The 26,247-nt window shown below is 45.7% G+C and overlaps 1 protein-coding gene and 1 long non-coding RNA gene across 6 annotated transcripts in view; one reads left to right on the forward strand and one right to left on the reverse strand.

Moving 5' to 3' along the window:
* MGST3 (microsomal glutathione S-transferase 3) overlaps positions 1-26,247 on the reverse strand; it is a 203,524-nt gene that overhangs the window by 9,131 nt on the left and 168,146 nt on the right. The window contains exon 1 of one of the 4 annotated variants that reach the window (XM_036113590.2): positions 12,127-12,284. The exons of 1 other annotated variant lie outside the window; for it this stretch is intronic. The gene's annotated coding sequence lies outside the window, so the exon portion shown is untranslated. Of the gene's footprint in view, positions 1-12,126; positions 12,285-26,247 lie in introns of those variants that run through there. 2 more of the 4 variants (XM_036113591.2, XM_078078415.1) reach the window with 2 other exon arrangements.
* LOC118549305 (uncharacterized) overlaps positions 12,589-26,247 on the forward strand; it is a 165,899-nt gene continuing 152,240 nt past the window's right edge. For both annotated transcript variants that reach the window (XR_013449973.1, XR_004924027.2), the window contains exons 1-2: positions 12,589-12,932; positions 13,123-13,277. This is a non-coding gene — a long non-coding RNA (uncharacterized LOC118549305). The remainder of the gene's footprint in view (positions 12,933-13,122; positions 13,278-26,247) is intronic.

Raw genomic sequence — 26,247 nt, forward strand, 5'->3', positions numbered from 1 at the left:
TGACACCTCCAACCGACATAATGCTTGTCACCTGGCACCGTGCCTGGCATGAAGTAGGTGCCTAAGGATCCCTTTTGTTCCCCTCAAAAGTGTCTACTGAAACCTTTGAAACAGAGAAAGAGGAGGTCAGAACACAGAAAAAAAGCTCTGTCACCACAGCTGTTGAAAACATAAATCCAACAGGGACTGGAATATGGTTTAAGGTTTGTCATTTCAGGAGAGAGTCAGCTTAATTCAGTCAGTGATCCAAAAAAAAAAACTGTTATCATTTGCTGAGTCCTTCTGAGGAATCCAGGGCAAAGAGAGGGATGGACGCTCCCACCCCTTAAAGATCGGCCTTGGTGGGTTTGGGTGCAGGTGTGTGCACTGGTTAAGGGGAGGCAGTGCAGTTTATAGATGCCAAACCCTGGAGCCGGCAGATGGCTTCCCGGGTGCAGGCTTCCTCACCTCTGGCACGAGCCCTCATTGGGCTGCACACATTTTGTTGCTTATATACCTGCTCTGTGTTACCAGCAGCCCTTCTATCGACCCAAGAAGATAAGGTGTCTTGGGGGTGGGAGCTCTGCCCTAGACCTTGGTCTCTGACATGGTGCCAGACACACGGCATGTGGTCTAACAGCTCCTTTGGAGCTCAACTTCCAAGGCACCTCTAGAGTCCTCTGCAACCCGCCTCGCTGTATATTGGTGTTTGTTAATCGTCACACTGTTTTCGAGGCTGGTCACACTCCAGCTTGTCCATGAGCAGTTATAATTTGTTTAAATAGAAATGTTTTTAGGTACCTATTTAAAAGTACCTAGTCTGCGCTATTACACAGCGGTGGGAAAGTGTAAAACAGAACCATCTGGAGAAGAGCCCAACAACGGTAATATTCTTTACATCGTTCATACCTTTTGATTCATTAATTCCACTGGGCAGCTAGCTGGAGGTAATAATCAGAAACTCAGATTTGGTTCAAAAGACATTCACTTGAGCACCATTTTTTTTTTTTTTTTAATATTTTACTTATTTATTTGACAGAGAGAGACACAGCAAGAGAGGGAACACAAGCAGGGGGAATGGGAGAGGGAGAAGCAGGCTTCCCACTGAGCAGGGAGCCCGATGCGGGGCTCGATCCCAGGACCCTGGGATCATGACCTGAGCCGAAGGCAGACGCTTAACGACTGAGCCACCCAGGCGCCCCATTGAGCACCATTTATAACAGCAACAACAGAAACAGCACAGTGGCCAAGCAAAGAGGACTAATTAAATAAATAGTGCACCCATAAAATAGAATATTGTATAACCATTAAAAGTGGTGTGCACACAATTAAAGATGTTGAAAAGGGCTTCACATACAGCATGTTAGGTTAAAAAAATTTCAAAAAGTGGGGCACCTGGGTGGCTCAGTTGTTAAGCATCTGCCTTCGGCTCAGGTCATGATCCCAGGGTCCTGGCTGGGATCGAGCCCCACATCGGGCTCCCTGCTCCGCGGGAAGTCTGCTTCTCCCTCTCCCACTCCCCCTGCTGTGTTCCCTCTCTCGCTGTGTCTCTGTCAAATAAATAAATAAAATCTTTAAAAAAAAAATTTCAAAAAGTGTATATACAGTATAATCTTAGTTTTATCCATAACAGGAAAAATTTAAAAAGAAAATATCAAAATCATAAACATAATCATTTCTAGACAGGTGAATTGTACACTTTCCTTTGTACTTTTCTATAATTTCCAGAAGGAGCAGATACATACCAAAAAATCATACGGAAAGTGGCCTGACAATAGTTAGGAATTGAGAAATCAGAGGAATAGCAATATATTGTGATGGAACCAAATAGTCATATGTGACTTCCTGTCACTCACCTGCTCTGTGCTCTTTGCAGCTAAGGATGCAGTTCTGGAATGACACTGAGCTCCGAACCCGGTTCTCACACTTCCTAGCTGCGTGTCCTTGGGAAAATTCCTCCACGTGTTTCAGTGGTCTCGGCCTCCTTATTTGTTACATGATGACCTTGGTGGTACCCACCCGCCCCTGTGGTTGTCGCGAGGAAGACACGGGGACAGGGATGGGGACACTGTCTATTAGCGCCCAGCATGATGCCTGACACGTGGTGAGCACTCAGCAAATGTTACGGATCGGGTTATATTACGTGTGTTAATGTGAACGGTCTCTGCCCTGATTCAATTATAAAAGGGGATGTTTGAATGAATGATAATATACATTTAAGAATTTATCATTTAGAACTGCTATTTTAACACCGCAAATGAAAACTTGGAACCATATATATTCACTTCTTTTTCTGAACTCCTAGCCAGCCGTGCTAAAGTATCCGCAAAGCAGGAGTATTCAGGAGGACGCGGGTTTCCAGTGCTGACCATGGAAATCAGCGAACTGCAGTCACCGAAACCCACGCTGTGGCCAGAGATGCTCATTCACCTGCTTATTCAAGTTTACTGAGCACCTGCGGTGTACCACTCGCTGGGCCCCTGGCTGGAGATGAAGAGCCCAGACTCTGGTCCCTGCCCTCATGAGGCTCATGTTCTACTGGGGGAAACAGGCAAACAAGTAAACACACACCCAATTCCAGATTTTCCCCTTCATAGCCATGATCAGAAACTGGATACAAACATACCCTACAAAATGAAAGTGAATGTATTGGGGAAAGGCAGAAATAGGACAGAAGGGCTGCTGCCTCCCCTCCCTTCTTAGTAGTTGCAGGGGTGTATGCTTTCAGTTAACCGTTTCCTGGCCGTCTTTCAACTGAAAGGATATTAAGTTGAAGGTTTAAAAGAAACTAGATTTTATATTTAATTTAATTTCCTGTCACTTATTTAAGAGTAGAGATCCTTTTGGAAATGTTTTTACTCCTAGCAGACTTGAATATTGTTTTTTTTTTTTTTTAATTTTATTTATTTATTTGACAGAGAGAGAGATAGCGAGAGCAGGAACACAAGCAGGGGGAATGGGAGAGGGAGAAGCAGGCTTCCTGCCGAGCAGGGAGCCCGACGTGGGACTCGATCCCAGGACCCTGGGATCATGACCTGAGCCGAAGGCAGACGCTTAATGAGTGAGCCACCCAGGCGCCCTTGAATATTGTTTTACGATTTGTCTTCTCCTATGGAAAGATCCACAGGGGTAGAGACAGCAGGAATCTGGAGTCAGATGGATGTATGTTTAGACACTGCCTCTGCAAGCTTGGGAATGTTACCCAATTTCTCTATAAAACAGGAGAATACTAACTACTTACTTCACAGGATGATTGGAGGAATTAAAGGAAATAAACTAGGGGCACCTGGGTGGTGGACAGTTAAGCATCCAACTCTTGGTTTTGGCTCAGGTCGTGATCTCAGGGTCGTGGGACTGAGCCCCGGGTCAGGATCCGCGCTCAACGCAGAACCTGCTTGGGACACCCTCTCCCTCTGCTCCTCCTTCCACACGCTCTTTCTCTCTCTAAAATAAATAAATAAATCTTTAAAAAAAATAAAGGAAAGAAACTAGATAAGCATCTGGTATGAACACTTAATAAATGTTGGCCCAAATACGAAGGCATATTGTAAATACTGGTGAGTGTGCGTGTCTGCCTACTTAAGTCATACTTCCTAAACAAGGAGATATTGATTTTTCCTACAAATCAATAAGGTGCTCTGACTCAGAAATTAGTTCCGATTCTGTTTGAAATAGATTCAAATTCAGCAAAAGGCTGGTCGAACTTAGATTCCCAGTGTGGTCAGCATACTGTGTCTGGGAGGGAGTCAGTTTTCTAGTGTGGACAGTATAATGTGTCTAAGAACACCTAATTCACTGATTCGACCACAACATCAAAGCACTTACTGTACGCCAGGCACTTGCTGAGGGGTGGGGGACACGACAGTGGACAGGACGGGATCCCCGTCCTTAAGGCACCGACATTCTAATGAGGACAGAAGACTGATAACACACATGCCAAGGTGTTCACTAACACTCCAATAGCAATCATACGGCCCGGAATAAATGTATCAAAGAAATATATGATACATTTAGGGGCGCCTGGGTGGCTCATTCGTTAAGCATCTGCCTTCGGCTCAGGTCATGATCCCAGGGTCCTGGGATCGAGCCCCGCATCGGGCTCCCTGCTCAGCAGGAAGGCTGCTTCCCTCTCTCCCACTCCCCCTGCTTGTGTTCCCTCTCTCACTGTCAAATAAATAAATAAAATCTTAAAAAAAAAAATATGATACATCTAAACTCACACAGTGTCATATGTCAATTATATCTCAAGACCAGGAAGACCTTGCTGCGGCGACATTTACACTGACACAAGAATGAGGAAGAAACAGCCACACAAACATTCTGGGGCAGAGACTATTCAGGTCAGAGTACTTGCACGGCAAAGTGAGTACTTGCACAAAAAGAGTACTTGCATGGCAAGTGCAAAGGCCCCAGGTGAGGACAAGCCTGGCACACTCACGCGACAGAAAGGCGGCCGGTGTGGCCGGGCCCCGCGGACTGTGGGAGCACTGGGAGACAGGGTTAGGGAGGACAGATCCAGATCACGAGAGGGGCTTTACCAGCCAGGTAACAGTCAATACTGGCTGCTTCTCCCCGCAAGGGACTAAGAAGAGGGGCAGAGAGGAGGAAAAGGTGCGAGACTGTTAAGTCTTAGGAGAGGAAGCGTCACTTCCCAAAGGGAAAGGTGTTCGGCCAAGCAAGCAAGCACCACCATTAACCAAGATGGCCCTCTGGGCGGACTCAACTCTTACACATGGAAAGAGCTTTCAAGGTGCAAAGGGAGCAGGATCAGTACAGACCCCAAACGTAAGGAAGAAAGAGCTCCAAATAGGAACCGGTGGACACCTCTGCCAAGATGCACGAACAGACCAAGAATACACTCTTGATTTTGGTGAGGGGGACCCTTTGACAGCCAGGTTTTAGGGGAGTGGGAGAAGGTGGAAGCCCCCATGCTGAGGGTTAAGAAACAAGTGGGCTGTGAGGCAGGACATCTCAGAATCGTTCCCACAGTCCGATCCTGCCAGGATGGGCCAGTGCAAGTCCTACCCCCTCCCCCATGATGCCTGCACTCCTCACTGACCCCCGTGGGCTGCATGCTTGCCTTTGAATGTGTGCACGTTTGTTCCCGCTGATGGGTTAGCTATTCTAACACGCACTTGAACCCTGGTTGATGAAAATAGTACACATCTCCAAATGTGTTGGGGACACAGGATATGTCTCCTGCTTACATTTTCTATAGTAACTTTCATGAAGACAGAAACACAATACAGTGCTGTCCCATGTTCCAGGTCAGTGGTTCTCAAACTTTAGCATCAACGTCACCTGACATGTTTGTTAAAACACACCCCATCCCTCAGAGTTTCTGATCCTGTAGGGCTTAATGGGGCCTGGGAATCACCCTTCTTCCTCCCTCCCTCCCTCTTTCCTCCCTTTTCTTTCCTTCCTTCGAGAGAGAGAGGGCGACTCTTAAAGCAGGCTCCACACCAAACTAACTCCTCATGGAGTTTTTCAGCCCACATGGCAGAAATAGCAAAATGGGAAATAATATCACCACTACATCCTGAACACCTCCTATAAGACCTACTGCTTCTCCCCTGTCAGGCCCATGGTAGAGTTTACATCAACAATCCCCACAGTGATCCTATGTGGTAGTTAGTATTATCATCCCCATTTGACAGATGAGAAAACTGAGGCAAAAGGAGTTCAGCAACTTGTCTAAGGCCCCACAGCTAGTGAGTGCAGAGCTGGGGTCTGAACACAAGCCGACTGATCCCTAGGTCTAGCTCTTCGCTACTACACCACCCTGCAGGGTTTGCCCCGTCACCCAGGAGTTAGAGTACTTCTGCCAGCACAGGGAGCGATGAGGAGAAATGCTTTTGCAAAACTCCAGCTCCGACCTGAGCTGCACCCTGGGCTTCTACCGCAGGAGCAAAGCGGGGGGACACAGCCCGGGCACCATAGCCCAGGAGAAGGGAGGGCTGGATCCATAATCTTTGGAATGCTTTACATACAGGATTCTGTCATCTGTGGAAGACTGTTTTATTATTTTCCACCATGAATGCCTTTTGCTTCTCGCCACCACTTGCCCTATCTCGCTGGCGCAGGGGTTCCTTCAGTTCCAAGAATTACCCAGTACACTTCCTGAGCCACACACACCAGAATACTCCTGGGGTGAAGCTCTCCTTCACTCTTTACTCAAGTCTCTCTCGGCTGCCAACAGTAACTCCCCAGAGCACAATCAACATTGCACAAATGGAGTAAAAGGCAGGCTTTATAGATCTGAGCACTTGCCTCCAATTATTACTTCTGAGTCATGAAGTTACATCAACTTTTCTTTAACTAAATGAAAACAACTGGATTTTTTAAGGGAGAAAGGATTTTCACCTTTCATCTCTCTCTGCCCTCACACAAGTAGATAAAAGCCAAGCTGGACAGTGGTCACCCCCTACTTCCTTCTGCAAGATTGTTCTCCTCAAAATGTCCTGCAATTTCTTAGCGGTGTCCTTTTTTACACACCCAGGAATGGAACAATGATAAAGCACTCAGAGACTGACTTGGAGCCATTCCCTGAGGTTTCGTTAAAATTCTTATCTGGCTCCCTGTGCTATTCATCTGACCTTCTTTATACATGGTTCCTTATTTTACGTGGCAAAACCCACCATTTTCATGAGCCTGACACAAGGACGGTCACTTAAAGGACTGGTCTGATCGTCCCAAATGGACTTCTGAGTCCCCAACATGGAAGGTGGTTCAGAAAACTCTGGAGTTGTGTCGGGTGTCTACTTAGATCTGCTTATGGCACCCCAGGGCAGCTGCCCAGCCTCACTTCTGCCTCTAGCTGTTTCTACAAATGAACGGTCCTCACAATCATCTCAGGGAGGGCAGTGACCCTCATGAACCCATCTAGAGCTCAAAGGAGAAATTTAAGAACTCGGAGGGAAGCCGCACAAAAGTAATTCCCTGTTTCTATGACGGGAGAGAAAAAAGAATCACAGGACTTCTTTGTGTCCATCCTACATTTTCAAAATGCCAGTTCTGGCCACTTCTTTTTTTTTTTTTAATGTTTTATTTATTTATTCATGAGTCAGAGAGAGAGAGAGAGAGAGAGGCAGAGGCAGAGGGAGAAGCAGGCTCCCTGCCTAGCAGGGAGCCTGATGCGGGACTCGATCCCAGGACCCTGGGGTCATGACCTGAGCCGAAGGCAGACGCTTAACCATCTGAGCCACCCAGGCGCCCTCTTCTTCTTTTTTTTAAAAGATTTTATTTATTTGAGAGACAGAGAGAGAGAGAGTGCGAGCACGCACAAGTTGGGGAGAGGCAAGGGAGAGGGAGAAGCAGATTCCCTGCTGAGCAGGGAGCCCAACGTGGGGTTCCATCCCGGGACCCCGGGATCATGACCTGAGCCGAAAGCAGATGCTTAACTGACTGAGCCACCCAGCCGCCCCCATTCTGGCCACTTCTACATGAAACAGATTACGAGATCCGTCTGAGTGTCAAAGTTTCACATGACAGCTAGATTTTTTTAAAAGTGCGTGGACATTTAAGAGAAGGAATAATAACCCAGGTGAGGAAAAATGACTACTCCCCACCAATGCGTTGCACATTTGGTAGATACTTCTCCAAGGGCTAAAAGTGAAAAGTTAGCTGAATGGGCATACCATTATTTATCTAGCACTTGATCATTAACTCAGGGAGGCGAACAGCAGAGGTAGGTCAGCGACTGGTACATCCCAGGACCTCACATTCTTTGATTCCTCATCAATGTTCCTGGCAGAACACTTGGAAAGCAGAAGCTAACGGTTAGAAGGGTAGGGGATCTGTCCCTTTAAGAGATAAATGTGATATAATCCAAACGTATTCAGCTTTATAGATTCTTTCTCCCTCTCCCTCTGCCCTTCCTGCTTGTGCTCTCTCTCTCGCTCAAAAAAAAAAAAATTCAAGTTTCCCATGTTTTTTTTTTTTTAAAGATATTTATGTATTTGACAGAGAGAGACACAGCGAGAGCAGGAACACAAGCAGGGGGAGTGGGAGAGGGAGAAGCAGGCTTCCCGCGGAGCAGGGAGCCCGATGCGGGGCTCGATCCCAGGACCCTGAGATCATGACCTGAGCCGAAGGCAGACGCTTAACGACTGAACCACCCAGGCGCCCCTCCCATGTTGTTTTAATTCCAACACTCTGGTGACCTGTCAGTGCTGAAAACAATTAATACCTAACTGCATGCCCCGGCTGGGAGCGGGAGAGGACAGGACGAGCATGATGCCCAAGTTCATGGGAATAGTTCTGCCTGAATGGAACTGAGTCTCCCCTGGAAAATACTGGTAATTCAGCTACTCAGGAATCTAGGAAGGGTGGACTGTAACATGACGGTGTGATGACAAACTTTCCCAGATTCTTGACACACAAGGCTCTATGGGGTAAGAGGTGTGTTGGCACCTCACCTAGGAGGCCGGGGCCATGCCGGGCCCGAGGTCCCAAGGGATGTGATCCCAGCGACAGGCCGCAGGACATTGCCCATGGTCTGAAGGCACCCACCTCAGAGGGCAGGAGAAAGAATGGGGAGAAGCCGTGGGACGCAGAAGAAAATAAAAATCACATAACAATTCATTAAATGGAGCGGATTTGATAAAACCGCTGCAGGACAAACGTTTTACCTAAATGGAGTGCTTGCCCGAAGTCCACACCTACTATCTTCCTCAGTGTTGCCTTGGAGAACGGTTCCTTCCCTGATGTATCCCCCGCTCCACGCGAGGCACCACGCCAGGCGGCGAGGTGCGCAGGGCGCCGATGGCAATCCAGACTGAGAGCCAAGGTCCTGGCCCTCCAGAAGACACAGGGACGTAGAGGGACACGACACAGGAGGACCATGAGACAGGACAGTAGCAGACTGAGAGAAGGGCTCTGAAGGACATCAAGTGATGTGGGAGAGACACACAGGGAGAGAAAACAGTGAGGACACGGGAGCCGGGAAAGGGCTTTGCTTGTGTAAGGAAGAGAAAGGACACCAGTGTGTCTGAAGGGTAGAGACTAGAAGGGTTTGTGCAGTGATACAGACCAGAGTGGTAGGAGAAATCAATTATTAGCACTGTTCTAAGTAGCTCACTAGTATTAACTGCTCACAGCATCCCTATGGTATCTTATTATTTCTCTTTTGTAGATGAGGAAACGGAGCATCCGAGAGGTTTAGTAATCTGCCCAAGGTCACGCAGCCATCACAGAGGAAGCCTGGACTCACACACAGCCAGACAGCCTGGCTCCAGAGTCTATGCTTTCCACCCTTGCTTCTACTGCCTCTGAATGAGATTGGAGAGCAAGTCTGACCACACCTGACCTCTTCTGGAATTTTGCTATCTCCTCAAACTCTCTCCTGAGCATAAAATATATTAATAGGAATAGAGAGCTAATAATTAACTCCAAGTCTGTGACTGATTAAAGCCTGAGAACTTTCTAATTGGAAGAAAAAAAAAAACTTGGAAAAGGTCCAGAAAGTAACTTATTTTTAAATTTCTTTTAATGAGTGTCAGCACTGCAGTATGACAAGAGGAGAGATTCCAGGAAGGAAAAACTTCCTCCAATCTTTCAGGTGTACGGGCTTGCAAGGAGCAAAGCAACACAGAAATTGGCATTTCTTTTCATGTCATGATTTCCACATAACTGTGCCTTAATTGGCATATTACATAGGAACTGAAGGTCATGGGGAAACTAAGCCCTGACTTCCACAAGAGGAAAACAAAACTCTCAAATGAGTCACAGTGGCACTACTTGGATTTTCCATCACAAGAAATGTGGGCAGAGTGTATTTAATTCTTAGCAGCTGCTGAATCCTCACCAGGGTACCAGGGTATCAGACATTCTGGATGAAAGAACCAGCAGGGCTGCCTGAAACGGGGGGTTTAACTCTTTGTGCTTAGGATGACGCTGAGCCAAAATCATTTAAGTTGCTTTGGCTGGAGAAATAAAATACCACTTATTTAAAAAAAAAAAAAAAAAAAAGAGTGAACTAAGACACCGAAGTATTAGAACCCGAGTTCCAGTTAATGAACAGGTCAACTCTGGCAAGAACTCAGAGGGTCAATAAGGGGGACTTACAATCCCAAACGATGAAATCCTTAAAGGATTTCCAAATGTTATTTGGAAGGTAGTGCAATTTTCTTATCTCCTCATTGATGTTTTTCTCCTCACAAAGATAGGTAGGTAGGTAGACACTGTAAGAGAGAGTGAGGGAAACAGGAATTCTCATGTACATAGTAGTATCCTAGTTGATAACTGCTGAATTCTTTTTTAGGAGGATGGTATACTCACAAGTAGTATTAATTCAACTGCATGAACTGTAGCATTATGTAGAATCTTTTAAACAAACATTGCTTAAAAATACGAAATGGTTCATGGTCAACTGCGGTTGGCAACTGTATTCTGAATATAGATTCAGAATATTTAAATATTAAACAGGGAACAATAGGTTTAAATACAGCTAACTGTGCAGTAGGCACTAAATTGCATTTTGACAGCCGGATTTGTCATCCACTTCATTCCAGATTGCTCCAGGGGCTTTTCAGCATGTCTCTGGATAGTGGGGTAAAGCCCTTCTTTCTTGTTCACTCCCTCTGCTGTCCTCCAGGTTAGGAAATTTCCTTCCATGACTGTCTCTTCAGGACTCTCGGCCAACAGGAGGAAGTCTAAATTAGGGAAAGACTGCCCTTCTCCAGTTTTGTTCCTTAATCTAAGAAAGCCCCTGGTGTACACTTTCTATAGCTGGCTACAGTGATCTTTCTAGTGTATCTGTTTTATACATAGTAACATCAGTTCAGGAAAAAAAAAAATTGCTTGAGAAAGTTTTCTATTTCTGTAACATTGTGTCAGGATGGAAGCTTAACAGAATGTCTTCCCAGGGGTAAAAGGATTTCTTTGGATTTTAGAGGTTAGTTTTATTTAACTTGGTTAAATTTAACTCCTGTGAGAATAAACATTCTTGATCCCCTGACCAGGATACTATGCTCTTATTACTGAATTCATTGAACTAAAACATAGCCTTATAACTCTGACCGATAACCTTGGGTGCTTCCCACAAACTGCAGGCTCTCGGTGATCTACAGATTTCCCAAGAGAAGCCCTGGCTGCAGCTCCCACGCACAGAGGAAACTCAAATCTGCAGCAATTCCACAGGACCACGCCTAGGTCCACAGCTACCGCAGAGAGTCATTGGTCTGCACAGCAGTAGTGTCCTTCCCTCTAGGACTCCCTTTCTCCAGCTGAGAGATTACAGCCCCAACTGTCACTCCTTTCCTGCATACACCCTCTTGTCTCAGCTTTTCCTTTACCTCCTATTCCACACTCACTTGTCCCTTAAGCTACAAAGTAGCTCGTAAACTCCTGGTCGGAAAGGAAAGTAACAGCAGAAGCCACAACTTAGGAGAATGACTCACCAGTGAGTCTCCTGCCCCTTCCACCGCCCTGCAGCTGCCCCACCGCAGTGGCCCTGGGGCTCGCTGCAGTGACACAGATAAGGAGGAAAATTCTCTGAAATCCAAAGTAGAACCGTACATGGAGAGTCTTCCTCCCCTGCGGAGTCTCCTGCTCTCGGGCAGAGGTAGGAAATGACCCACGTTAAGGGTTCCAGTACAAACCGACAAACGTTTTTATGAGGCAGCAGGAAAACAAACACAATTCCCTGGGAGGTTCTCCCGGACGGTTCCTAGCAACACATCCACATCCGCAGCCGGCGCAGGGCTCCCAGGGCACTTGTCACCGATCGGGCCTGCACTGCCCACTGCCCCTGCAGCGTCCCGCCCGCCCATCTTCTGCACCGGAGCTGCACTTGGCAAGGTCGGGTGGGCTCCGGGAGGCAGAAACAAGGAGCGCCCGGGTCTGCACAGCCCGGGGAGAGGAGGAGAGAAAAGGAAGGCACTGAAGGGTTGACCTTGAGAATCTCCCTGAGTTACAGATAGCGAGGTGGGCCCCATTTCAACGCGCCAAACCCACTCCATCGGGGGAGGATGCAGGGCACGTGGAGGGCAAAGGGGATGGAAAGGTAGAAGTATACAGACCAGAAAGGGGAAACGGAGCGCCTCCCTATTCATCCTGGGACAGCAGAGGTAGGGGCGGTGCCTAGCGCCGGAGCAGAAGTGCCCCGAGAGCCGGAGCTCCGCACTGCCCGTAGGTGCGGGGACTCACCTGGATCACCTCCGCTCGGCTGGTGCAGACCACAGCTTTGCAGCGAAGTGAGGGTGCCGCGCCCTTGGCCACTGGCAGGGCGGGGCGTGGCCCGGATCAGGGCCCGCCCCCGCCCGAGGCCGCGCGAGACCACGCCCCCACGGCCGGGCACCCGGCAGCCGGGGCGCGCCTCCAGAGTGTCCGCTCCCAGTCCTTGGTGGTTAGGCGGCGGAGACTGAATTCTCTTCCTCCGCACGGCTGTCCACCCCTTACCCCCTCCTACTCCCAAGTCCATGTATAAGTCCCCTTCCGTAAATGCCTCCGTGGCCGCCTTCCTAAATTATCCCAGTCAGTTCACACTTTTCGGATTGGATTTGCAGACCAGTAGCACGTCAATAATTTGCCCTTAGCAGGGCCACCGTAGCTTGCTTCTAGGCGCGTGCGCGGCTTGCCCGGCGAGTACGCGGAAGCGGTAGCGCCGCCGCGCCGGGGAACGGGGTGGGTTCGGTCCGCTCTCTCTGCGTGTTTGGGGCGGCGGAGGCCCGTGGTGTCGTCGATTGCTGCACTCGCCAAGTGCGAGGATTTAGGGATGTTGGGGCCTGTACGTTTCCCTAGCTAATAAGTACTATTGTAGTCAACTTGCCCGAGAGCCGGAAGGGAGCCCAGCCCGCAAGGCGGCCGCGCCCACCCTCGCCCACCCTCGCCCACCCTCGCCCGCGGCTCCCGCCAGCCGACTAGCTGAGGCCCGCCTCGCGGTTCTTTCTGTGGGAGCAACACTGCACCGCCCCGGGGACCCACAGACCCTTGAGAGGGTACACAAGCCCCAGGTACGCCCTGGTGTCCAGCCCTGCGGCGGGCTGGAGGCGGTGAGGTCGTGACAGGCCTGCAGGCGCGGTCGGCCTGAGGGGTAGAACTTGTTTCTACCTACTGGAGACTCAGCCAGAAGAGCCAACCGCACAAGGCCCCGAGGTCTCCAGTTTTCGCGTTTTAAGTGCGTCTCTCTCCCCTTTCCTCTAGATGCCCCACATACTACCAACGGTCTCCACCTCTGGATCTCCCCTAGGATCTCTTCGGTGGGGGTACTTCACCCCTCTTTGAGAGAGGGTGCTTGGGAACAGTCAAGTCACGGTGTGGACAGGTTAGAATCTCGATGTCAGAAGGCTTTAGGCCGGGTATGTTTTCCTTTTCATTGTGTTGACTTATCCATACAGCTAGAAGTACTTTGATGGCTCATAAAATCTCTATTGCTGTTTCAGCAGTTTTCATTCCCATGCCTTCAACTTCTCCTTAGGTACAAGAAGGGCTTATGTTTCGGAAGTTTCTGGCATGTTGAGCGTAAAGGGCTTGTTTTGTTGGACGTTGAAAGGAAGAAAGCAGGAAAGCAGTTCTGCATTCGGGAGGGGAAAATTCCCCCCTTGCTGCTCATAGACTGTGTCCTCCCAGTTCCTGTGTTGAAACCTAGTCCCTAATATGAGGATATTTGGAAATGGGGCCTTTGGGAGGTGATTAGGCCATGAGGGTGGGCTCCTCATGAATGGGATTAGTGCCTTTATAAAAGACCCTAGAGAGCTCCCTTAGCCTTTCTATATGTGAGGACGCAGCAAAAAGACTGCAGTCTATGAACCAGGAAGCAGGCTCTCATCAGACACTGAATCTGTTGGCACCTTGATCTTGACCTTCTCCGCTTCCAGAACTTAGAAAAATAAAAGTTTCCGGTTTAAGCCACCTAACTTATGGTATTTTCGTTGTAGCAGCTGGAACCCAGTAAGACACTGTTTATGTTTTATAGGAAGAGGCAGCCTGGGGAGCGCCTGGGTGGCTCAGTTGGTTGGGCGTCTGCCTTCGGCTCAGGTCATGATCCCAGGGTCCTGGGATCGAGTCCCGCATTGGGCTCCCTGCTCAACGGGGAGCCTGCTTCTCCCTCTGCCTACCACTCCCCGCTGCTTATACTCTCTCTCTGTCAAATAAATAAATAAAATCTTTAAAAAAAAAAAAAAGGCAGCCTGAGGTGGTAAAGGAATGATTGAAGAACAGAAGCATTAATTCGGTCCCCTCCCCCAGTCATCTCTGACCACGGACAAGCACTTTACCACTCGGGCAGGACTTTTTAAAAAAATCTCATTACAGGGGAGGCCCTGGTGGGAGAAGAAGGAGGTGGAGCTGGCTTGACCAGACTTTACTGAAAACAAGACCAGTGGGACGAAGATTACAAACAGAGTGTGCACTGTAGCCAAACAAACAGAAAGGGAGGGAAGAATGTGTGAACGACTAGTTCCCGTTGCCTAGCCCTCCGGAACTCCCTGGCTTCCTGACCTTTTTGTGAAGCCTGTTATCTCCAGCCTATCACTGACTCTGTGAGCCACCCACCCCCCCAGTCTTCCAAGAAATACCCTTTTCAGCAAGTCAGCCAGAATCAGGTTCTGTTTCATGAAGAACCATTTACCATATTACAGGCTTCTCACCAGGTGTCCAAAGCCACATTCACGATCTTTCCCATCAGAACTTTATGCATTTCGGCAAAGGACATCATCTAAGTAATTACCTTAGCTAGAAACCTGGCTTCATTCCTTGGGCTTGGGAATCAGATAGAATCCCAGAATAGCCATTTATTTAGCCGTGTGATTCTGGGGGAGATTATATACGTTCTCCGAAACTTGTTTTGCCCTTGTATATGCAAATTTGGTGCACTGACACCTGCTTTGCTCGCCTGTTATGAAGATGGCACGGAGTCTGGGCCTACTGTAGGCACTTAATACATGGTATTATTACTGATTCTTGATGATGGCACCTCAAAGCAGTCTCCTTACTAGTCCCTATGCCTTCGTTTAGGCCTTAACTATCCTCTGATCTGGACTATTACAGTAACCTTTGAACTGGTTTCTCTTAAAATTCATCACCCAACTACCATCATAGTTACCTTTCTAAAGCAGACCTCTTTGATGGCTGATTAATGCCTTCAAGATGAAGTCCAGACTCTCAAACATGGCATGGCAAGATCCTGAGCAGTCTAGCCTCAAACCACTTCCAGAATGCTCTTACTTAACATTAATTTAATAAACAGAAGTGCCTATTAGAGGCCAGGCACTAATAGGACTTAGATTTTAATGGGGGAAACTATCAATAAAAACAAGATAATCACAGATTGTGACTGAGATTTCAATGAGGCCTGGGAAATTTCTGCTATCTCTTTTGTGCCTCTGCCCCTCCCACCATGAAAAAAGAGCATGTGTCAGGAAACCATTGCTTCTCTACTCTGAGTCCCAGAATGAGACTCATGGCTTGGCAGACCCAAACCTGCCTTGCAATCTGGAGTCAAACTGGGCTGAACTCAACCAAGGTTAGCAAAGCCTCCTAGCTTCGTCACAGCCAGCTGGCAGACTTGTGTGTGAGGCATAAATATTTATTGTAACTCACTGTGAGTTTGGGTTCGTTTGTTATTTTAGGAAGACTGGAATAATAGAACAAAGCAAGGACTGAATGTGTGGGTAAGGAAAAGAAAGAAATCAAAGCTTCTGTTCTCAGCAACAGAATGGAAAAAGGCATGAATTATCAAGGTAGAGGAGGTCGGTGGGGGAAGGAATTTGGGTAGGAGAGTCAAGTTCAGTTTTGGACATCTGTAGTCTGGGTAGGCTAACTGCTGCTGGACAAATAACTTTAAAACAGGAATGGCTGAACACAGTAGATTTTTCTTGTTCACAAAAGAGTTCACTGCGTGTATTCAGTGGATAATGTTTTATACATTTATTCATGAATCTAAGCCCTTTCTACTTTTGATCTGCCAGGCTCTCCAGCTTCATCTAGCTGCGTGGGAAGCTGGGAAATGCTTATCTGGGTGCTCAAGGTGAAGAGGATTTGGGGAACAACTAGCCAGTCTCTCCAATTGCACCTTATTTTGGGATGCCCTTTAGATATTCGGAAGATAGAGTTGGTATAAGAGCCTGGCTCTCAGGTCTGAGCTTGAGATACACTTTTGGAAATCAAAGACACATGGATGGTATCTAAAATCACATGTAGAGAGAATCGTATGAAGTTTAGGACAGAGGTCTCTACTATTGGGCTTTTCGACATTTGGAGGTTTCAACAAAGGAGGAAGAGCTAGTAATAGATCTAACAGCTTTCTCTTCCACCTCTGTTCATATTTCTCATGTGCCACAACTACTCTCATTTCACTCTCTTCCAGATTTTCCCTAATATCATCCCCTGCCCTTAGCAGATGACCACTGGTCCTCTCCTTTCCATATCCCTAAAAATCCCAAACAACAATCTAGCCAGACTCATTCCTGGCTGGAATGAACATGGTCAGAAATGTTTGGCTGTTCATCAATGGTAGCTCACAGGGACTGTCCAGCTACACTACGTTTCTTAAATTCTCATATAGTTAGGTGTGGCTGTGTGAGTGAGTTCTCCCTAACGGAATGTAAACAAAAGTGAGGGGTGCTCTTTCCAGACCTGACCTGTACAACTGCTTGCATTTGCCTTCCCCGCTGCTCTCAAGCTAGAGTGGTGATGACCCGGGTAACCTTGTGGGGCAGAGCTACTGTCTGCCTGGGTCCCCGCAGGGACTATGTGGAAGAGAGCTTCTTGCCAACCTGGAATAGCTTCTGCAGAATGTCACATGAGCAAGAAGGAAGGGTTTACTTTGAGCCATTTCATTTGGTGTTCTATTTATTATAGCAGTTTAGGCTATTCTAAATATATAGAAACTAGAACCAAGAGGGGCGCCTGTTGGCTCAGTCGGTTAAGCGTCTGACTCTTGGTTTCTGCTCAAGTCATGATTTCAGGGTTGTGAGTTTGAGCCCCACATCAGCTCCATGCTGAGTGTGGGGCCTGCTTAAGATGCACTCTCTCCCACTCCCTCTCCCTTTGCCTCCCCACCCATGCTCACGTGCTCTCCCTCTTAAAAAAAACAACAATTTAGCACCAGGAATGGAGGGCCACCATAATAAAAATCCAAAATATGTAGCAATTGATTTAGCAGTTGGGCAACATGCAGTGAGGCAGATCCCTGCCATGTGGGGGAAATACAGTTGGTAAAACACTGCCTGAGAAAACCAGGAAGGCAAATATAGATTCCTCATGAACCTATAATTATGGGAGAAGTTGGAAAGAACCAGAATTTTAGGGTGAGTTGGCGGCTGCTTGCTGCTTTTAGCAAGGTACAGGTCCAAACACTTTGGAGCTAGATGCTTATGAGGATTCAGGATTTTTCTAAATTTAGGAAGTTAAGAGGGCATGTACTGTATAGTACAAAACGCCCCAGCAGCACCCCAAAATCAAACACATTCCTGTTTCTGCAGTGAGATGTATGATTATTCATACTAAGAAAGATAAATAGCTCACATCAATTTAGGTCAAGTTTCACCACCACAGAGTTACAGGAATGAGCTACAGAAAAATTTTTCTTTCTCAGAGCTTTTTCGGTTTCAGATTTATGGATAAGGGATTGCAGACCTGAATTATAAGAGATGCATTCAGCCAAGAGCTAACTCATTTTCAAGCAGAAAAGGACCAGATAGAATAGATAAAATTCAGAATTGGAGGCATCTCTGGATTGTACCTCAAATTGCAAGAGATAAAAACTATCCTTGCTGGGATGCCTGGGTGGTTCAGTCATTTGAGCGTCTGCTTTGGGCTCAGGTCATGATCTCAGGGTCCTGGGATCAGGTCTCACATAGGGCTCCCTGCTCAGCGGGGAGCCTACTTCTCCCTCTCCCGCTGCCGATCCTTCTGCTTGTGCATGCATGCTCTCTCTCTCTCAAATAAATAAATAAAATCTAAAAAAAAAGAAAAAACCGTCCTTGCTCATCCTCTCCCCCTCCCCCCATTAAACTTCTCAGTCTGAGAACCAGGCTCTAAGGCAAAGATCAGAGTAAGGGTATTTATTGCCTTCCCGCTATGTTTGTTGTTTCAGATGGCCTTGAAGTAGCCTCTGTAAATTAGGAAAAAAAAAAAAAATCTACGAGTAGCTGCAAATCTGTATTCATCTCTTTATGTAAAATTTTGTTAACACAGAAAGGTTTCTGCTATACTCACAGTTCTTTGCTTTTTTTATTTATTTTTTAAAAAGATTTTATTTATTTATTTGTCAGAGAGAGAGAGCACAAGCAGGGGGAGAAGCAGGTAGACAGAGAAGCAGGCTTCCCGCTGAGCAGGGAGCCCGATGTGGGGCTCAATCCCAGGACCCTGGGATCATGACCTGAGCCGAAGGCAGACGCTTAACCGACTGAGCCACCCAGGTGCCCCTGTTTTGTTTTTTTTTAAAAAAAACATAGTATCAAACTGTTAGAAACCTTTTCATATCAGCACTTAGAGCACTCATTCTCTTTAAAGGTGACATTCTACTACAGTAGTTGGATGTACCTATACTTTGTTTAACCAGCTCCTTATGGTAGACAATTTAGTTTCATTTTATTCCCTGTCATTATTATGAAAAAGGCTGCAGTGAACATCCTTGAGTTGAAGAGATACCTGGTGTGTTTTGCCAGTATATTCTCAGGGTAAATTCCTAGTGACGGGATGGCTGGGTGAACAGGACTGTACATTTTAGTAATTTTTAAAAATTTTTATAAAGATTGTATTTATTTGAGAGAGAGATTGTGAGAGAGACAGAGAGCATAAGCAGGGGAGAGGGGCAGAGGGAGAGGGAGAAGCAGGCTCTCCGCTGAGCAGGGAGCCTGATGCGGGACTTGATCCCAGGACCCTGGGATCATGACCTGAGCCGAAGGCAGACGCTTAACTGACTGAGCCACGCAGGTGCCCCAGGTCTGTACATTTTAAATACTGAAATAAATTACCAACTTCCAGGAAGAGTTCATGAATTTACACTTCTAGGCCTTGACAGTGTACAAGAACGAGCATGTCTTAACGCTCAACCAGACAGATGTGGGGCTGTGGTGCCACACAAGTCCCCAGGGAACCCAGCGTGGTCACAGCCTCCGTGGCTCCAAGCTGCCACCCTGCCTTCCAGTCTCATGGGAGCAGCACTGCTTTCCCTCGTCTTGGCTCTCATTTCTTTACCTTTGTGTAAGCCTGAGAATTATTATCCATCTACCTTTTTTATTTGAATTTATTTTGTCTACTTCTAAAAGCTTTATGTAAATTAAGGATATCAGCAGTTTGCTTTCCTGTACGACAAATATCTTTTCCCCAGTTTGTCAATGATTTTTAGGCTGTGTTGATTGATCAAAGAGAAATTTATACTTTTGTGTGGTTAAATTTATCAAACTTCTGCTTTTATAGTTTCTTCGCTTGGTGTCCTTCTTGGAAAAGCCTTTTCTACTCCAGGATCTAATATAAATTATTCATGCTTTATTCACAAATTATATGGATGTATTTTTTAATTTTAATTTTAATTAATTTTTTTTTTTAGAGAGTGAGTGTGTCTGTGAGTGGGGTGGGTGACGGGGGCAGAGGGAGGGAGAGAGAATCTTAAGCAGACTCTGCACTGAGGGAGGGGCCTCACATGGGGCTCGATCTCATGACCCTGAGCTGAAATCAAGAGACCCTTAACCAACTGAGCCACCCAGGGGCCCCTATATGAATAAAATAAAATATATTTTATTCAAAATCTTTGATACATCTATAATTAACATTGGTATAAACTATAAACCTTATTTTTTCTAACAATTTTTCGATTTCCCCTACACTATTTTATTTACGCCACTGACTAGATTACCTATAAATCCACTAATCAAAAATGACACCTTTATCGGGCACCTGGGTGGCTCAGTCGTTAAGCATCTGCCTTCGGCTCAGGTCATGATCCCAGGGTCCTGGGATCGAGCCCCTCATCGGGCTCCCTGCTCTGCAGGAAGCCCGCTTCTCCCTCTCCCTCTCCCCTTGCTTGTGTTCCCTCTCTCTCTGTGTCTCTCTCTGTCAAATAAATAAATAAAATCTTTAAAAAAAAGTGACACCTTTATCATGAGCTAAAATGCATGGATATTTAGGTATATTTCTGGATTCTCTACTTCGTTCCACAGAGGTCTTTTTCTTATCCAGTAGTAAACAATTTTAATCATGGCAGCACTACCTGGGTTTTTTTGGAAAAGTTATCTTTTTGATTGGTCTGTAGAATTGGGGATGAGGAATAAGCTGGCAAGATTGGTGGTGCCAGGGCCAAAGAATTAGCTAGTGTGGCCAGGACAGCTAGGGCTGAGGGCTTGACCTTTGTGGTTGGTGTGTTTGATGGGGCTGGGGCCAGTGGCTCAGCCAGTATGGCTGGGGCTGCCAGGGCCACGGCCAAGAGGAGACTGTGTGAGTGGTCAGGGGATGGGTTACCACTGGGGAATTGGCTGAAAAAGTAAACATATTGAGAATAATGGAATCCAGGTTTCTCACAATCTGAAAAGGGACTTACAAACATGGAAAAACAAAGGCTGGAGGAAACGCTGTGGTTTTGGTTTGGAGTTGGAAATGTTTGTGAACTCATGGTTTTCAATATGTGTAGATAGACTGATGTGGACACAGATTTATAGGCAGTGTGTGTGTGTGTATTCACATATTTTCAGCTCTGTCTCTTGTGAGGCTCTAGAAGCAACAATATCCCAGTGGCAATGAGCATCACCAGTGCCCAGCTCTTGGCTTCTAAAGACTGTTTCCCACTAAAGGGAACTGGGATCTTTGGATAAATGGCTGATTCCAGATATGGAAAAAAACAAGTGCAGTGTGAGCTTTGATATTTTTGTGCCAGAAAGTAAAAATTGTTCAAAGAATAACAAGGGATATGTCATAAGGGCATAATAATCAGCTTAAGAGAGCTTGCCCTGGCTAAATCTGGGGAAATTCGAGCATCAAACAAATAATAATAGTAACAAATACAATCCACTCAATAAAGTAGAAACCCATGAGTCCATACTGCTATAAATAAATCCATGAATAAATAAATAAATGGGGGAGAAGAGAAGACTCTACTGCACAGTGTGATGCTAACTAATATGCGTAAAGGGAATGATAGAATTAGAAGCATCTTGTAATCATTATAGTAATAATGGATTCAGATGAGATTCATTAATGGATGCCACAACTAGAGGGTAAATGTTTGATGAGGAACAGAAGATTTACATCATTTCAAAGTGGTCTCCACACAGACTACATGTTAATTGTTTATGAATTCATGCCAAATACTTCTCAGTTGATTTTACCATAGAGAATGCTGACAGACACTATCTTATAAATGTGAGAACACCACCAGTATTGGGACAAATGGACATCGTGGACTTCCTGATTCACTGCCTTTAGAAGAACATAGCATCACTTTTGGGGTATTTCTGCCAAGAATATATAATTTGCATGTAGTTACGAGGAAATATCAGATAAATCCACACTGAGGGCCTATCTCAGTCAGCTTGGGCTGCCGTAACAAAATACCATTGACTCAGTGGCTTAAGCGACAGACATTTATTTCTCACAGTTCTGGAAGTTGAGATCAGAGTGCTGGCATGGTCAGGTTCTGGTGAAGACTCTCTTCCTGGCTTGCAGATGGCCACCTTCTCACTGTAGAGAGACCAAGAGACAGAGGCAGAGAGACAGAGACAGTCAGGGGGGGAGAGAGGAATTTCTTCCTCTTCTTAGAAGGACAGTAATCCCATCCTGAGGTCCCAATACTCATGGTGTCATCTAAACCTCATAGAAAGGGCCTCCCAAAGCCCCATTTCCCCGTGGTGGATGGCTGATGGAGGTGTCACGTGGCTGAACCCTGAGGGTGGGCTGTAGGAACCCAGAGCGACACCCAGTTGGCAGCCAACAAGAAAACAGGGACATCAGCCCTACAACAGAAAGGAACTGAAAATTCTGCCACAACCTGGATGAGCTCGAAGAGGACCCCAAGCTGCAGCCTCGTCAACACCTTGGTTCAGCCTCACGAGAAAATACATTTCTGTTGTGTTAAGCTCCCCCAGGCTGTGATATTCTGTTATGGAAGGCCAAGCAGATGAATACTGTGCTGTACCCAGTGGCTGGCTGACTAGTCTTTTTTTTTTTTTTAATTATGTTATGTTAATCACCATACATTACATCATTAGTTTTTGATGTAGTGTTCCATGATTCATTGTTTGCGTATAATACCCAGTGCTCCATGTAGTACGTGCCCTCTTTAATACCCATCACCAGGCTAACCCATCCCCCCACCCCCCTCCCCTCTAGAACCCTCAGTGTGTTTCTCAGAGTCCATAGTCTCTCATGGTTCATCTCCCCCTCTGATTTCCCCCCCTTCATTCTTCCCTTCCTGCTATCTTCTTCCTTTTTTTTTTTTTTTTAACATATAATGTATTATTTGTTTCAGAGGTACAGGTCTATGATTCAACAGTCTTACATAATTCACAGTGCTCACCATAGCACATACCCTCCCCAATGTCTATCACCCAGCCACCCCATCCCTCCCACCCCCCACCACTCCAGCAACCCTCAGTTTGTTTCCTGAGATTAAGAATTCGTCATATCAGTGAGGTCATATTATACATGTCTTTCTCTGATTGACTTATTTCGCTCAGCATAATACCCTCCAGTTCCATCCACATCGTTGCAAATGGCAAGATCTCATTCCTTTTGATGGCTGCGTAATATTCTGTTGTATATATATACCACCTCTTCTTTATCCATTCATCTGTTGATGGGCATCTTGGGTCTTTCCATAGTTTGGCTATTGTGGACATTGCTGCTATAAACATCAGGGTGCACGTACCCCTTTGGATCCCTACATTTGTATCTTTGGGGTAAATGCCCATTAGTGCAATTGCTGGATCATATGGTAGCTCTATTTTCAACTTTTTGAGGAACCTCCATACTGTTTTACAGAGTGGCTGCACCAGCTTGCATTCCCACCAACAGTGTAGGAAGGTTCCCTTTTCTCCGCATCCCTGCCAACATCTGTCGTTTCCTGACTTGTTAATTTTTGGCTGACTAGTCTTATCTAAATAGTTAAAGTGCAGTCACAGTATGAGAATCTAGTTTTCAGTGGCTGTATAGATAATAGCCCAGTTTCAGAACGCAGGAGGGACTGGGTGGAGTAAAATTTTGTTGTTGTTTTTCTTTTTTACATATCCAAAGAATGAGTCAGTCACTCCGAAGAGTTCAGTTTTATGAAAAGCTGAAGCACTGGAAGCCCTTAATATCCTTTAAAAAATTATTTTGAATGGGCAACGATTTTTAGATTCTTTGTTTCCTTTTTCTTTTTAAACGTTCATAAACAATTAATGCACATTGTTAAAATCAAATGGGGGGAGGGGAGAGAGAGATCCAGAAAAGATTATCATGAAAATGCTGATTCATGTTTTTTCTGTACAAGGGCTGTCTCCTGCCTCAACTCGTCCTGTTCCCAGATATGACTTTAATAATTTCTTTTTTCCCCCTTGTGGTAGTATCTCCATATTTCTCAACAACACCCTTACACCATTTTTATTTTTTTAAAAGATTTTATTTATTTATTTGACAGAGAGAGAGACAGCGAGAGAGGGAACAGAAGCAGGGAGAGTGGGAGAGGGAGAAGCAGGCTTCCCTCGGAGCAGGGCCCTGGGATCATAACCTGAGCTGAAGGCAGACGCTGAACGACTGAGCCACCCAGGCGCCCCACTTAACACCATTTTTAAAAATGTATCCACTTTGTGCCTCGCTGGTCCATGATGAGAGGGGAATTAGTTCAACTTCGTCAACTCCAACTTCCCCACCCTCCAAAATGGTTCTAGCCCCAGTCTCAGTTCCTTTACTGTAATCGGGCATCTTTAAGCAAAACATTTAAATCTCAACTTTTTTTTTAAAGATTTTATTTATTCATTTCAGAGATAGAGAGCTAGGGGAGGAACAGACAGAGAGGGACAAGCAGACTCCATGCTGAGTGTGGAACCCTATGCGGGGCTCGATCTCACCACCCTGAGATCATGACCTGAGCTGAATGCTCCACCGACTGAGCCACCCAGGCGCCCTAAATCTCCACTTCTTATAATGCTAGTCCTGTATTACTCACTGACTTAATAATAACAAGCAAACAAAACTCCCACAAAAAATAGTATATAAAAACAAATTAATGATTTATAGACCCTGAGAAAAAGAATTTTCAGCAAAGTACAAAAATTTAAAGCATTCCTTTTTTTTCATTTTGTAATTCTTTACTATGGAATTGCTCAGAATTGTCACTTCTGTTTTAAGTAACAAATTGATAGCTGAGTAAGAAAACATAATTTGGATTATAAAATTCTTGCTTTAATAAAAATTCCTTGAACAGTGAAAAAAAAGCCTCGGTTTCTTATTCCACAAGTAAGAGATAGTGTTTAATTTCCCACTGTGAACTGTGAATCATGATACTTCTATGGCCTTCTGCCCCTCTTTACCCCATTTCCATTCCCCTACTTTTGACAACTATAGATGTACTTTGACCAAATACAGATTAATAACATTTAATTAAAGCACATTTATACTGGGGCGCCTGGGTGGCTCAGATGGTTAAGCGTCTGCCTTCGGCTCAGGTCGTGATCTCCAGGCCCTGGGATCAAGTCCCACATTGGGTTCCCAGCTCAGCAGGGAGCCTGCTTCTCCCTCTGCCTGCCCTCCCCCTGCTTGTGCTCTCTCTGTCTCTCTCTCTCAAATGAATAAATAAAATGTCTTAAAAAAATTTTAAAAAAATAACATTTATACTTTGTTTTGAAATTATGTTTAATTTCCCCGTAATTTATCTACAGTTCAGTTCTACAAGTTGGAAGTCAGTAACCGTGTTAATATTATTATGATGGTGTAGGGACACCTGGGTGGCTCAGTCCGTTAAGCGGCTGCCTTCGGCCCAGGTCATGATCCCAGAGTCCTGGGATCGAGTCCCACATCGGGCTCCTTGCTCAGCAGGGAGCCTGCTTCTCCCTCTGTCTCCCTCTGCTTGTGCTCTCTCTGTCAAATAAATAAAATCTTAAAAAAAAAAATTATTATGATGGTGTAAATACTGTTTATGACAGAACCAAATATTGTATTGGGCTTCCTCTCCTTATTTCATGTCATGACCTGATACCTCTTATTTTTTTTTTAAAGATTTTATTTATTTATTTAATTGACAGAGAGAGAGACAGCGAGAGAGGGAACACAAGCAGGGGGAGTGGGAGAGGGAGAAGCAGGCGGGGCTCGATCCCAGGACCCTGGGATCATGACCTGAACTGAAGGCAGTCGCTTAACTGACTGAGCCACCCAGGCGCCCCATGACCTGATACCTCTTAATGATTAATGGTACTAAACAGAATATAATGAACGTACGTTAGTGTTCCTTTGTAACTCAGGATCATAATTGTGAACCCTAAATATTTTGCTTGCTATAATCTAGTGTTGTTTTTCTTCCAATATTAATGATAGCTATTATTAATTGAGTACCTACTAACTGTCAGGCATTCTGATATGCAATATTCTTGTTTTGTCTTTTTTTTTTTTTTAAAGATTTTATTTATATTTGACAGAGAGAGATAGCCAGAGCAGGAACACAAGCAGGGGGAATGGGAGAGGGAGAAGCAGGCTTCCCGCCGAGCAGGGAGCCAGATGTGGGACTCGATCCCAGGACCCTGGGATCATGACCCGAGCCGAAGACAGACGCTTAACGACTGAGCCACCCAGGCGCCCCTATTCTTGCTTTATCTTAATAACAATCCTGCATTACGCCTATTTTTACAGGTGAGAAAACACAAGGTAATTAGCTGGGAGGACTGGATTTGAATAAAAGTTGGACACCAGGTTGGGTTGACCAACTCATCCCAGTTTGCCTGGGGCTTTCCAGTGTTAGTGCTCAAAATCCTGTGCCCTGAGAATCGCCTCAGGTTCAGGGGAGATTCTTGGTCATCCTACAAGTCCAGACTCTCTTTTTTTTAAATTATTAACAAAAACAACAACAATAATAGTAATCAGCCATTTCCATGGCTTGGGGTTCATTGCTCTTCTGCAGGTCAGTTATATCATCTGCCAGTGGGTTGTCTGAACTGAGAGCTCTTACCAAAGCCTGGACTGATATCAAAATTGTAAACATCTGTGGGGCTGTATACCACTTATTTTTCAACATATTAAAAGATAGTCTTCTCAGTCAGTCTCTATTAGGATGATAATTTTTCTGTATGAAGCATACTTTAGTAACTCCCTTTGCTGGTTCCGCCTCATGTTCATACCTTACCACGGAGCACCTAAGAACTC

The sequence above is a fragment of the Halichoerus grypus genome, chromosome 7 (assembly GCF_964656455.1).
Source record: "Halichoerus grypus chromosome 7, mHalGry1.hap1.1, whole genome shotgun sequence".
Classification (NCBI taxonomy): domain Eukaryota; kingdom Metazoa; phylum Chordata; class Mammalia; order Carnivora; family Phocidae; genus Halichoerus; species Halichoerus grypus.